We start from the raw sequence: 15,831 nt of genomic DNA on the forward strand, positions 1-15,831 counted from the left end.
GCTGTGAAGTATCCAAAGTGTGATGAAAACTGGCTTATCACATGAACATGAAGGCTCTGCATTTGAACAGATGTTTTTATTATTGTATACCAGGATATCTGTAGCCAGCTGCTGTCATAAAGAGAACTCAGTCTGGTGGTGACTTTAGAAGTGAATCTAGTTAGAAACAGCAGAGCATATGTATTAATGTTACTTAGTTACCAAGAAACAAAAATGTTTAAAACTTGAGAGTTTTATAAATGTACATTTAATGAATATTTATGACCACCCTCGGGAAAGGAACTCAAGCTGCCAACTAGAAACATGCAGTTTAGAAAAATTGAGTAAAATCATGAAGGTTTTGGCAGTTCTATCGTGTAAGGTCAATTTACATCAAAGCAATCAGGAATAAAGAAAATACATATATTCATACATCCTTATCACTTCGTCAGGTGTCCAAAATGACTTCACTTTTGAATTGCACTCATTGTAGCCAAACACAGCAACAATCTTTACACACAACAAACTGCAGCAAACAAGAAACAATTAGTAACAAGAGTAACAATTAGTCTATTTCAGGGGTACGGGCTGAGGGAGGATCTTTGGTCAGGAGCCCAGAAAGACTCGATATTCTTCACCACGTGCCATGGAATCCTTTGTGCCCACTTGTATACGCAGGTGAAGGCTCGATTTCTCATTGCCTCTCAAAGAAGAAAATAGAAACAAAGAGCTTTTGTTAAAGACACCACATGATGTTTTGTTGGAGGGATGTCTTGAGGTTTACTGCACAAACCTAGGGAATATTACCTGAACTATCTGCTGGAACTTCAAATTATGCAAACCAAACCTCTTTTTGTATGTCTAAATACACCATTGAATGAATGTTCTAAACATTTTATATTCAATTAATGAAGAAGCTAGACAATGAAATGAGAAACCAACCTTTTAAAAATAATTATGATAATATTACTGACGGTCCTAATACAGAAGTTTGGTAAGGTACTGAAATAAATTATATCGCTGACAAGTTGACTACTTTACAAGCAACTTCAAATATCAAATCTAGTTCTGTGCTCTAAAGGCCTTTGAGTTGCCCCCACTTGCGATATAACATTTGTCTGAAATGTGGCAGAAACTCAAATAAAATTCCAAGTGTAGTGCAGTCTATTACAAGTTCAAAACATTTAATCCTGTCAAAGAGGAGACTTTGGTTATAAATTTGAAGAATAAAGCTAAGTGATAAGTTGCTATTAAATACTGTTGTGTCATGTTGTGAAGTCTCCAACTGGTTTAGATACAGACCTTAAATCTTTTTGAATGCAGTCACTTCTAAAGATTCCTTACTCTCAATATGAATGACAATATTTTTCTTTCCACACAGTACTTGAATGAGGTCAATAAAGCTTTTGAAATAACTCCTCAGTGACCGGTATTCTGTCACCAAGTCACCATGGAGGGTGCATGACACTGATCCAGATCCCTCAGAGCTAGTTCTCAGAGTGAGCAGGATGTCTGACACTCCGATTCTTATCTGTTAGCCAGGGCTCCTTGATTGGACCATATTAACAGCCTCGATCAGGGAACTCATATTCTGTGAGGTCTACCTGGCTGACCTCACTACAATTACGACAGCTTTGGCTTTTAAAATTATTCACACAGAAATGGCTGATATATGGATACTGACTCAAATCCTATGCTAGGCAAGTTAATTCACTATCTAATGCATAACTGTACTTCCAAATGGAGACAATATTCTATTTAAAACATTTCACATGTTAATATATTTTACTCTATTTGACAGATAAGCATAGACTATTTTATGCATAAGTGATGATTAGAGTAGTGCTGGAAAAGCACAGGAGGTCAGGCAGCTTCAGAGGAACAGGAAAATCAACGTTTCAGGCAAAAGCCCTTCATCAGGAAAGAGGCTTCATCTACAGCATCTGCAGTACCCATTTTCACCTATTTTATGCATAACATGTATAGGTCTTTTTTTGAAGATAAAATACTTTTTTTAAGTTTAAATGCTGGCTTGTTTGCTACAAAAGTGAGATTACTGATTGTTTACTTGCATCTTTCAATATATTCTTGTTCAGCATTTCACCATTGTTAGTTAAAGTCGCTGATACTAGCAATTCTAAAAATATGAGCAATTGTTTGGATCAACTGAGAACAAGGAATTAATAAGTAAGAGTGGACTGTGCGGAAAGCGTAGTGCACAAGAAAATATTTAAAGAGAAAGACAAATCAGTAGAACTAAGTTAAAAACCTTGTACACAAATGCATGCAGTATTCGGAATAAAGTTGATGATCTGATGGCACAAATAGAGACAAATAGGTGGGGATTACTGAAATGTGGTGACAGGAAGATCAGGATTGGAGTTAAATTTCCAAGGGGACTTAATATTCCAAAAGGATAGGCAAGAAGGAGCAGGAGGTGGAGATGCTTTATTGGTTATGGATGACATCCATGCTGTATTAAGGCATAATTTTGGCACTCAGGACCAAAATGTTGGATCAGGCTGGGTGAAAATAAAAAGCAAGGGAAGAAATCCTTGGTAGGAGTAAACTACAAGCCCCTAAAAATGATTCCTAGTAGGGCATGGGATAAACTAGGAAATAATGAGGGCTCATGAGAAGGCCAAAACAGCAAATATGGCTGATTTGAAGATATACATTGGCTGGACTAATGAATTTGGCAAGGTAGCCTCAAAGAAAGATTCAGACAGATTCAGAGAGTGTATGAGGGATTGTTTCTTAGAGACACATGTCATGAGCCAACCTGAGAACTGGTTATTTTAGATTTGGCATTATGTGACAAGGAAGGATTGATAAATGGTCTTATGGTTAAGGATTCTCTCAGAATGAGTGACCACAACATTTCAAATTCAGATTAAAAGAGAAAAGACAGTGTCACTTGGAGAATTTTAGTTTTGGGCAAAGGTCAGAGGAAGGAATTGGCCTAAGTGGACTGGGCAAAAATATTAAAGGCTAGGACGGTTGAAGAACAGTGGCAAAAGTTTAGGGAGATACTATATACCTCTCAATTAAAGTATTTTCCTGAGAGAAAGAGGAATTGTAAAAAGGATTAAAAAAATCAAACACATCTTAACAAGGAAATCAAGGATAACATAAAGGCAAAAACTAGGGCACTTCATCCTGCAAAGTTTAGTGGCAGTCTGTACGATGGAGAACTTTAAACAATAGCAAAGGGTTATTAAAAGCATAGTACAAAAGGAAACTAGAAAACAAAAACATTGATATCGAAAGCTTCTACAAGCATATAAAAAAGGAAGAGAATAGGGAAAGTAAATATTGGCCCTTTAGAAGACGAAAATGGTGAGGTAATAATGGGAAACTTCGAAATGGTAGCAGTACAAAACCAATATTTTGTCTGTGTTTTCACAGTGGAAGATAATAATTTCTTTCCAAAAACTGCAAATACAACAGAGGAAACTGGTGAAATTACTATAACATGGGAGAAGGTATTAATTAATCTGACAGGATAAAAGGCAGATAAGTCCCTGCTGCCTGATGGCCTGGACCACAGCATATTAAAGGCAGTGGCAGCAGAGATAATTGAAGGATTTGTTATGATTTTCCAAAATTCCCTGGAATCTGGAAAGGTACTGTTATCTCCTAGTTTATACCATGCCCTACATGGAAACATTGTTCATGGGCCTACAGTTTATTCCTACCAAGGAATTTTTCCCTTGCTTTTCATTTCCACGTGGACTGATTCAACATTTTGGATTGTAAATATGCTAATGTGATACCCTTATTCAAGAAAGGAGATAGACAAAAAGTGGAAAACTATAGACCAGTTAACTTGACCTCCATGAGGGATGTTGCGAAAAAGGTCTTTCTCTGGTTGGCGAACTATAATTAGTGGGGTGCCACAGGGTTCAGTTCTCAGATCTCAACCGTTTACAATCTATACAAATGATCTGCAAGCAGGGACAGAGTATAACATAGCAAAATTCAGGGACGATACTAAAATAGGTGAGAAAATAGACTGTGATGAAGAGATAAAGAGTTTACAGATGGATATTGATAGGCCAGAAGAATGGGCCTGAATCTGGCAGATGGAGTTGAATGTGGATAAGTATGAAGTTGTCGATCTTGGCTGGAAAAGTAAAAGGGCAAATTATTGTTCCAATGAGAAGCAGATTCAAAGTGTGTCAGTTCAGAGGGATCTGGATGTCCTTTGTGCATAAATCGCAGAAAGTGGGTATACAGGTACAGCATATATTTAAAAAGGTAAATGGAAGCTTGGCATTTATTGCAGAAGGACAGGATTATAAAAGAAGTGTTGTTACAATTATATAAGGCACTGGTGAGACCATACCTGGGGTATTGTGTCTAGTTTTGGTCTCCTGACTTGAGGAAGGATGTGGTGGCACTGGAGACATTTCAAAGCAGGTTCACCAGTTTGATTCCAGAAATGAAAGGGCGGTTGTATGAGGAATGGTTGAATAGTTTTGGTTTGGACTCATTGAAGTTCAGGAGAATGAAGGGCAATCTGAATGAGGTATGTAAAATGCCAAAGGGGATTGATAAGGTGGACATGGAACAGATGATTTCCCCCTGTGGGACAATCTCAAACAAGAGGTCATAGATATCGAGTGAGAGGAGGTAGGTTCAAAACTGAGAGCAGGAGAAACTACTTCGCTCAGAGGACCCTGAATCTGTCGAACTCACTGGCCCAGGGTGCAAATTCAAGAAAGAAATGGATATCTTTGGGATGAAAAGTGGGCTAAAGAACTGTGGGGAGTAGGCAAAAAAGTAGAGTTGAGACCAGGATAAGATCAGCCCTGATCATGTTAAATGGTGGAGAGGGCTTTAAGGGTTGCATTGCCTACTCCTGTTTCTAATTCCAATGTTCATGTGTTCTTAAGTAAATTACCAAGATTTTAGATACAAAACCCCAGCAGAATAGACTTCCACTGAAGTAATTGATTTTGTATACTGCAGACTTTGGACGAAACCAAAACAAAAAGCAAAGAACTGTGGATGCTGGAAATCTAAAGCAAAAACAGAAATAGTTGGAAAACCTCAGCAGGTCTGATAGCATCTGTGGAGAGAAAGCAGCGTCAATATTGTGAGTTCTAAAGAAGAGTCCCTGGACCTGAAATGTTTCTCTCCACAAATGCTGCTAGACCTGCTGAGTTTCTCCAGCCATTTCTGTTTTTGTTTGGATAAAATTATTTGTTTTCATGTGCACATTCTGTCTAAAAGTTAGCTTATTTGTCGTGATTAAAAGAAAGACAAATGATATTGAAACCCATCACTTTCCCTCCTCCAACATTGTTGGGCAGCGCAGTGGTTCAGTGGTTAGCACTGTTGCCTCATGGTGCCAGAGGTTTGATTCCACCTTGGATCAACTGTGTGTGGAGTTTGCACAAAGTGTCTACATGGGTTTCCTCTGGGTGTTCCGGTTTCCTCCCAAATCCAAAGATTTGCAGGTTAGGTGGATTAGCCATGCTAAACTGCCATATAGTGTCTAAGGGGGTGTGGGCTAGGTGGAGTAGCCATGGGAAGTATATGGTTACAGGGATAAGATAGAGATTGGGTCTGTGTGGAATGCTTTTCAAAGTGTCGGTGCAGACTCAAGAGGCCGAATTGCCTACTTCCACACTGTAGGGATTCTATGACTCTACGAAAAAAATCTGATTTCTTGCAAGTAATTATAAGTCTAAGACTGCAGTATAATTTCATAATCAAACGGGTCCCAATCATTAAAAATAACATTTTATGGGGCTTTAATCCTGCGATTATAAGAATTGAAACCATGCAGAACAATTTAATGATCACAAGTAATTTGAATATGAAAACAATTTTCATAACCACATATTTAAATTCTTCCATGATCTGTAATGCAAAGAAATTTCAACATGTGATTATTTCCTTATAATGATTAGCTCAATCAATAAAGCAGCATCATTTCATACACTCTTAAAAACAATGAATCCTATTAACAACCAGAACCAATTTGAATACAAAATTGGGCAGTATTATGGAACAGTGATAGCTTGTTCTCTTTAAGTTTGTGTGAAGATATTTAGTTCAAAATATTTCAAACAAAAAAGTGCAGAATGATTCAATTCATCTTCATTCAACTGCATCGTTGCTATCCCTCCTTCATGAAGCTAGCCAAGAAGAGCAAGGCTCTGAAATAGATCATCTCGCTTACATTCTCTGGTAGAGGAGTGATGGATGCATGTATTTTGGGTAAAAAGAGGAAACAATAAATCTTGTGATATAAGTAAATGAGAATACAACACAAGATGGGGACAAATCCAACTTGAGATGTTAGCCCAAAATATTTTCAAAATACTGGTAGCTCTAATTTCATTCCACACATTGTGCTGCTGTAGATTTAACATAATTAGGAGATAGCATTGTCTACAGCTGGTCAGATTCATATGCATTTTTATAAAAGATATGATAAAAGTTTATGGTAAGTCCATGATAAAAGATTTGTATCTGCCCATGCAAATTTATCAAGCTGTTAGTATACCTCCAACGATTTGTATCTTCCAGCTCTCCCTGTACTGCAGGAACTCCTAAAATTCCAAACAAGCATTGCTTCCCAAATTACCTTGATTTGCTCTGTGAAATCATACTAAATCAAAACAGTCTGTAAAAATAAGGCCAGCATGTATGGTATTAAAGTGCATATCACATTACATCTATTCAAATTATTCACACCACCTAACTTGTTTCACTTCAATTACATACCTTCATTTGGATTCTTCGTGTGTAACATCATCAACATTTGTCTAACACCTTAGCCAAAATTTAGCTTTTGGCTTGCACTGCCTGGAAAATTATCCTACTGTAAAATTATCCTACTGTACTTTGTCAATGACATTCCATTATCATGTCTCACCTTGAAGGCAGCAAGATCTTGGAAAAATATTAAAGCTATCTGCTTGTGTTGGTGGTGTCTGTGTGTTGGCAGTGAGCTGTGGAGGTCAGGTGTAAAAGAAGGTGGAGATTGAAATAATACAGCGAATAATTCAACTCACATTTGGTAAATCTCCATTTGCTAGGCACTTTACATAATTTCAAACACTTATCCCAATCATGCTTCTTCACAGTATAAACTATACTCGCTGAAAGCCAACATTGTTATATAACAAATTTTTATTTTTTAAAATTGTTCATGTGTTGTGGGTGAGGCTGGTTAGGTCAGCATTTATTACCCATTCCCAACTGACCTTAAGAAAATAGTGGTAGCCTTCTTGAATCGTGATGATCTTTGGGTGTAGGAATACCTACAGTTCTTATAGGTTTTTGATCCAAGGACAGTGAAGATATAATTCTGAATAGAAATGACGTATGGCTCGAAGCAGAAAGTTCTGAGGGTTGTTTTCCCATGCATCTGCAGCTCTTGTCCTTCAAGTTGATGGAGGCTGAGAGTTTGGAAGGTGCTGTTGAAGGAGTCTTGGTGAAAAGCCGCACTGCATCTTGTAGGTGCCACTCTGTGTCAGTGGTGAAGAAAGTCATTCATGAAGATGGCAGTTGAGATGTGCTTTGTTGTGGATGGTGTCAGGCTTCTTGAGTATTGTTACAACTACACTCACCTAGGAAAGTGGAGAGTTTCCATTACATACTCCTAACCGATGTTCCCTGTAATTTTTTCTTGCTGCTGTGTTATTCATAATTCTTTGCCTATCACCTGCTCTTGTAGGCAATATTCATATGGCTGATCCAGTTCAGTTTCTGCTCAATGGTAACTCCCCAGGCTGTTGATAGTGGGGGGGGGGGGGGAACTCAGTGATGGTAATGCCATTGAATATCAAAAGGCTAGATTCTCTCCTCTTCTTGGAGAATGCCATTACCTGGAACTTGAATGACACAAATGTTACTTGCTATTTGCAAACCCAAGCCTGGATGTCAATCCTACTCCACCTTTTGTTTCAGGTCCTTTGTTCCTGTTTAAACACAGGTTGTAATGAAGACAGAAGATGTACAGCCCTGGCAGAACTTAAGCCAAATGTCAGTAAACAAGTTATTCGTGAATAGGTGCTACCTGATAGCTTTGTCATGCCCCTTTACTTTACTGATGATCAAGAGTAGACCAAAAGGGTGATCATTTGCCAAGTTGAATTTGCTAAACAGAACATAACTGGGTAATTGTCTACATTTGCAGATAAATGTCAGTGTTTTAACTGTACTGTCATAGCTTGGCAAGTGGCACAGCTAGTCGTGAAGTATGAATCTTCACCCCAATTGCTAAAATGTTATCAGATGCCATAGCATTTACAAGATCCAGTGCCTTCAATCATTTCTTAATATCACATGGAATGAATACTAAGCACCTTATTAGGAGGCCAAGATGGATCATCACTCTGCACGTCTGGTGGGAGTGGATACAAATGCTTCATTCTTTTCTCTTGCACTGCCATGTTGGGCTCCCCCATCCTGGAGGATCAGGGTATTTGTGGAGTCTCCTCTGCTTGTTTTTTTTTTGTTTAGTTGTCCACCACTTTTCACAATCGAATTCAACAGCACTGCAGAGCTTAGATCTTATCCTCAAGTTGTAGGATCACATACGCCTGTCAATTACATGCCTGTTCCGCTGTTTAACACACTAGTCTTGTGTTGAAGCAGATCGGCATGTTATGTTTAAGTACGTCTTGCTGCTTTTGGTGTGCCCTGCTGTACTCTTTGTTGAACCAGGATTGATGGCTATGCTAGAGTGGTGAATTATGGCAGTCCATATGGTTGAATCAATTCTGCTGCTGCTGATGGTCCAGAACATGTCATGGATAGCCAGTTATAAGTTGTTAAATCTGTTCAAAGTCTGTTCAGTTTTGCACTGATGATGGCAGGCAACACAGTAGAGACTATCCTCAATGCGAAGATGGAATTTTGTTTCCACAAGAATCGTGCAGTAGTCACTTATAGAGTCATAGAGGTCTACAGCACAGAAAAAAAGCCCATCAGCCCAGCAAGTCTGTGGCAGTCATAAAAAAGTAACCTAACTACTTTAATTCAATTTTTCAAAGCTTAACCCATAACTCTGTATGCCTTGGCATCACAAGTGGTCATCTAAATATTTCTTAAAGGTTCTGAGGCATTCTGCCTCTAACACCCTTAGAGCCAGAGAGTCCCAGAATCCCACCACCCTCTAGGTGAAAATATTTTTCCTCATATCCCCTCTAAACCTCCTGCCCTGACGTAATATCTTTGCCCCTCGTCATTTATCCCTCCACCAAGAAGTAACATTTCTTCATGTCAACCCTATCTCTGCCCCTCAATTTTATATATCTCAATCATTTCTTCCTTCTACCTCCTCTGCTCCAAGGAAAATAACCCCATTCTATCTAATCTCTCTTCATAAATAAAACTGTCCAGTCCAGGCAACATCCAGGCAAATCTCTTTTGCATTCTGTCTAATATAATTATATCCCTCCGATAATATGAAGTCTACACCTGCACAGAATTCTCTAGTTGTGGCCTAACAACCCACTCTATTTTGTGACTAATTCACTAGAACACATAGATCACTCTGCACTTCAGAATTCTGCAGTCATTCTCCATTTAGTAATACTATCCCTACAGTACCATCATGGACAGACAGATCAGCAAAAGGTAGATTGATGCAGTTAAGGTCAAATAGGTCTTTCCTTTGTATTGCTTCTTTCACCACCTGCCTCAGACCCAGTTCAACAGTTATGTCCTTTAGGACTTGGCCAGATCCAATTGGTGCTGTTGCTATTGAGCCGCTGGTGATAGACGTTGAGCTGTGCAGCCAGTGGACATTCACTGCCTTTGCCAATGTCAGTGCTTCAAAGAGGTATTCTATAGCCCTGATTCATAAGGCAGGCAATAGCTGATAATGTTCAGATTTCTTGCTCATCTTTGCCATGATACCAAGAATCTTAAAGGGCTCTGAAGTTGAGGACTGATTATCTACCACGGGATAGGGCATACCAAATTATTGTATTTGTGGTGCGTAGGACATTACATGATATGATTACATGAGTATGACCTATTGCTTGACCAGTCTGTGCAACAACCCTCTCAATTTTGGCACAAGCCTCATGGTGCATTACAAAGAGACCTTGGAGTGAGAGTTCAGAGTTCCTTGAAAGTAGAGTCGCACATATATAGGATAGTGAAGGTGTTTGGTATGCTTTCCTCTATTGGTCAGAGTATTAAGTATAGGAGTTGGGGGTCATGCTGCGGCTGTACAAGATGTTGGTTAGACCACTTTTGGAATATTGCGGGCAATTGTGGTCCTACCAGAACGATATTGTGAAACTTGAAAGGGATCAGAAAAGATTTACAAGGATGTTGCCAAAGTTGGAGGATTTGAGCTATAAGGAAGTTGAAAAGGCTGGGGTTGTTTTTGCTGGAACATTGGAGGCTGAGGGGTGACCTTGTAGAGGTTAATAACATCATGTGTGGCATGGATAGGATAAATAGATAAAGTCTTTTCCCTGGGGTAGAGTCATAGGTTTAGGGTGAGAGGGGAAAGATATAAAAGGGACCCAATGGTGGTGTGTATGGAATAAGCTGCCAGAGAAAGAGGTGGTGGCTGGATCAATTGCAGCATTTAAAGGGCATGTGGATCGGTATATGAATAGGAAGGGTTTAGAGGTATATGGGCCAAATGCTAGCAAGTGGGACGAGATTAGGTTAGGATATCTGGTTGGCCTCGACGAGTTGGACTGAAGGGTCTGTTTCCGTGCTGTACATCTCTGTGACTATGTCATTAAGAAGTTACCAGGGTTGGACTTACAGTAGCCATTTCCTTTGCCTAGGCTGACACCAGCTTTTTTTTTTTGCCTTTGTAGTGGTTTCATATAATTGAGATACAAGAAATGCTTTGTAGATTCATGAGTCTACATTTACTGATGAGCCATTAACATACTGTCTTTGACAGATTTATAAGTGCATTCTTAGAATTGCATTTTGCCTCTGTATCCATAGCTGAACACTACCAAGGAACATAGTTTGAACATGTACAATATATTATATAAGTCTAAATATCCCATAAGTGTACAGGCAGATATGCTGCATGTACATTGATAACCTATAAACACAAAGGAAAGACAATTATGATCTGGTCTACTTGGTCTGTTTAACCAGTCAACCAGTGATGCCTAGTTCAAAGCACTACTAATTCTAATTACTCATTCCAAATTAAGATAAAAACAATCTCTTTGATTTGGGGGGGGGGGGGGGGGGGGTATCATTGTCAATTAAAGTAATTGCATATTAAGAATATTTTTGTTCCTTCAGAAGGTTTATTTTTCACCTTTTTCCTCCTCCAATGATTTTAAATTAATCCAGTTTTTCCTCGTGGCAGTGTGTTTTGAAACTAAAAGCCAGAAGAAAGAAAACTATTAAAGGCAAACATTTCTGGTCAAATTCCAACAGATTAAAAATTGCAAAACCCGCACCACACCTCCCCCTCCACTACTAAAAACCAGGCGTGAGGCCTTTAGATCAGGAGACCCACTCAAATGTCAGGAATCCAAGTATGACCTTCACGGAGCCATTAAGATAGCCAAGGACCAATACCGATCCAAACTAGAGCCCAGACAGACGTCCGGTGACTATGGCAAGGACTGAATGACATCACAGATTCTAAGAAGAGAGAGTGCAAGATAGCAGATGACGACAACATAGCCCTCCCAAATCGTGTCAACGCCTTCTATGCTCGCTTTGAGAATTTCGGCGGAGAGGTAACACCTATTCTGACAAGTCACTACTTCAGAGGTCAGATCAGTTTTCCTTCGTGTGAATCCAAGGAAAGCGACGTACCAGACGGAGTACTGGGCTGTGCACACAGAGCATGCACACATCAACTTCTCGGCCATCTTCAACCTTTCCCTGCAACAGGCCACTGTCCCTGCCTGTTTCAAGAGGGCCAACATCATCCCTGTGCCTAAGGCGGCTCATGGAGTATGTCCCAATGACTACTGCCCAGTGGCCCTAACTTTGGTGGTCACGAAGTGCTTTGAACGGCTGGTCATGGCAACTCCAGCCTCCCCACTACTCTTGATCCACTCCAATCCACTCCTAATCGGACCAACAGATCCATGTCAGATGCCATGTCACTTGCCCTTCACTCCGCCCCGGAACATCTTGACACCAAGAACAGCTACGTAAGAATCCTGCTCATTGAAGGCTGAGCTGTAGTCAACACTATTATCCCTTCGAGACTGATTACTAAACTTAGTGATCTCTGACTAAGCCCCACGCTCTACAACTGGATCCTCGGTTTCCTGACCCACAGGCCACAATTAGTGAAGATTGGGGACAATATTTCATCCTCACTAACACTCAACACTGGAGCCCCCTCAGAGATGTGTTCTCAGCCCCCTACTGTACTCACTATATACCCAAGACTGTGTCACCAAATACCAGACTAAAGCCATTTACAAGTTCACTGATGACACCACCACAATCGGTTAAATCTCAGATGGCAATGAAACAGACTACAGACGGGAGTTGGAAGACCTGGAAAAAATGATGCACTGAGAACAACTTAGCTCTCAATGCCAGCAAAACCAAGAAACTCCTTATAGACTTTCGATGGGATGTTACTCATGCCCCCCTACACATTAACAGCACAGAGGTGAACATGCACAACAAGCTTTCTTGGACTCTTCATGTGGATGCACTGGTTACAAAGGCCCAACAATGTCTCTTCTTCCTCAGGCAGCTGAGGAAATGTGGCATGACAGCAAATACCCTTGCCAACTTTTACAGGTGCACCATCAAGAGCATTTTGTTTGGATGTACCACTACCTGGTATGGCAACTGCACCATGCAAGATCAGAGATGGTTACAGAGTAGTGAACTCAGCCCAGGCAAAGGCCAACCTCCCATCTATAGAACCCATCTACCATGCCCACTGTCAAGGAAAGGCCACCAGCATTCTCAAAGATCCATCCCCCGGCAATGTTTTTCTACAAACTCTACCATCGGAGAGAAGATACAGAAGCCTGAGCACATGCATCAGTTGGTTTCATAAGTTTCTACTCTACTGTTGTTAGAATACTGAATGAACTCTCAAACTCTTAACATTTGCCTGTACCAATGTTTTTGTTTTTGCCACTGTTTACTTATCTATGCTACTTAACCATGTGATCTACCTGTATTGCTTGCAAGGCAGTGAAAAGCTGTCTTGGCATACGTGACAATAAATATAATTCAATTCTATTCATTCCTGATGAAGGACTTTTGCCCAAAACATTGATTCTCCTGCTCCTTGGATGCTGCCTAATCTGCTGTGCTTTTCCAGCACCACACTCTCAACTCTAATCTCCAGCACCTGCAGAACTCACTTCTGCCTGATTAAAAATGTCTACTTCTATTTTCTCCAATTTTTAAAAATTACAAATAAGTTGTCATTCAATTAGAATAATCATGCAGCAGAAATGTTATGGTCAACCTCATTTGAGGATAATTTTCAACAAAATCATTGCTGATTATCAAATACTGAATGGCACTCCATTGCATCTAGACATTTCAAATCTGTGTGGGTGTGAAGGGGCGGGGTGGTGGCACAGAGTGAGGAGATGGTAATGTTTGATCCATCACACCTACACTAATCCTCTTAAAGCATTGTTCAGTTGACCTTCCTCTTAATACCTTATTTCTTAAATATTTACTCTACTTAAAAGGCCATTATTAAATCCTGTCCCATCACCTTTTTTTTCCAATAGAATATCACATATCCCATGAACTCTTATTCATAAAAATCTTCCTTTTTTTTTCCCTTTGGATGATTTTCAAATTATGGCATCTAATTAAGGTTTCACCAACTAAAAGGAAATAAACTTTTCCACTTCCAACATTAAATATCAACTACATTTCAAAAACTCTACTGACTATGAAGTGCTTTTGGGCATCCTTTGATCATGACAAGCATTCTGTGAATGTTAGTCTCTCTTCCATTTTTTTTGTTAGAACTTTGGACATGGATCAGCTCTTTCATAACCTATTCTGTTCTAGTGAAGAGTCATAGAGATGTACAGCATGGAAACAGACCCTTAGGTCCAACTTGTCCATGCCGACCAGATATCCTAGCCTAATTTAGCCCCATTTGCCAGCACTTGGCCCATATCCCTCTCAACCGTTACTATTCATATAGCCATCCAGATGCCTTTTAAATGTTGTAACTATATCAGCCTCCACCACTTCCTGTGGCAGCTCATTCCATACATGCACCAACATCATACATGTGTGAAAAAGTTGCCCCTTAGGTCCCTTTTAAATTTTTTCCCTCACCATAAACCTATGCCTTCTAATTCTGGACTCCAGCCCTAGTTTACAGAATTACCGTGCCCACCCGTGCGCTCCATTTATTTGGTCTGCTGTGGGAGGAGTTAACAAGAAATACAACTCATTATTGTAGTCTGCATCTATCTATTAATATAATGGAAGACAGCAATCACCTTTCTAGATTTAAAAATACATAAAATGCCAGCCTAATTTTATATACCATTGTTAACAGAACTACACAAATACTGACACTGATTCCAGGATGTGAGCATAAGAGGTACAGTTAGTAAGTTTGCAGATGACACCAAAATTGGAGGTGTAGTGGACAGCAAAGAGGGTTACCTCAGATTACAATGGGATCTGGACCAGATGGGCCAATGGGCTGAGAAGTGGCAGATGGAGTTTAATTCAGATAAATGCGAAGTGCTGCATTTTGGGAAAGCAAATCTTAACAGGACTTATACACTTAATGGTAAGGTCTTAGGGAGTGTTGCTGAACAAAGAGACCTTGGAGTGCAGGTTCATAGCTCCTTGAAAGTGGAGTCGCAGGTAGATAGGATAGTGAAGAAGGCGTTTGGTATGCTTTCCTTTATTGGTCAGAGTATTGAGTACAGGAGTTGGGAGGTCATGTTGTTGCTGTACAGGACATTGGTTAGGCCACTGTTGGAATATTGCGTGCAATTCTGATCTCCTTCCTATCGGAAAGATGTTGCGAAACTTGAATGGTTTCAGAAAAGATTTACAAGGATGTTGCCAGGGTTGGAGGATCTTAGCGACAGGGAGAGGCTGAAGAGGCTGGGGCTGTTTTCCCTGGAGCGTCGGAGGCTAAGGGGTGACCTTATAGAGTTTTATAAAATTATGAGGGGCATGGATAGGATAAATAGACAAAGTCTTTTCCCTGGGATGGGGGAGTCCAGAGCTAGAGGGCATAGGTTTAGGGTGAGAGGAGAAAGATATAAAACAGACCTAAGGGGCAACGTTTTCACACAGAGGATGGTACGTGTATGGAATGAGCTGCCAGAGGATGTGGTGGAGGCTGGTACAATTGCAACATTTAAGAGGCATTTGGATGGGCATATGAATAGGAAGGGTTTGGAGGGATGTGGGCCAAATGCTGGCAGGTGGGACTAGATTGGGTTGGGATATCTGGTAGGCATGGGCGGGTTGGACCGAAGGGTCTGTTTCCATGCTGTACATCTCTATGACTATGAGTGTATTTAGTACTGTTGCCTAAAAGCTTGGTCAAAAGAGAATAACTGCAATCAGGACTTTCAAGTAAAGAGGGAACAAGTAGTTCGGAGGGAAACCAAAGCTTAGGAAATCATTGTCACCAGTGGTGGTGATTGCACAAGGTCTGAATTAGAATACAGATTTCTTGGAGGGTTGAACAGCTGGATGGTAGATGCCATAAAGAAATTTGAACACATGGAAGACAATTGTAAATTTTTTTTTAAATGAAAGAACTGTGGATGCTGTGAATCAGAAACCAAACCAGAAGTTGCTGGAAAACCGCAGCAGGTCTGGCAGCATGTGTAGAGGTAAATAAGAGTTAATGGTTCAGATCCGGTGACCCTTCCTCAGAACAGTTTTTAAAGGCAA

Source organism: Chiloscyllium punctatum, chromosome 17 (genome assembly GCF_047496795.1).
Source record: "Chiloscyllium punctatum isolate Juve2018m chromosome 17, sChiPun1.3, whole genome shotgun sequence".
Classification (NCBI taxonomy): Eukaryota; Metazoa; Chordata; class Chondrichthyes; order Orectolobiformes; family Hemiscylliidae; genus Chiloscyllium; species Chiloscyllium punctatum.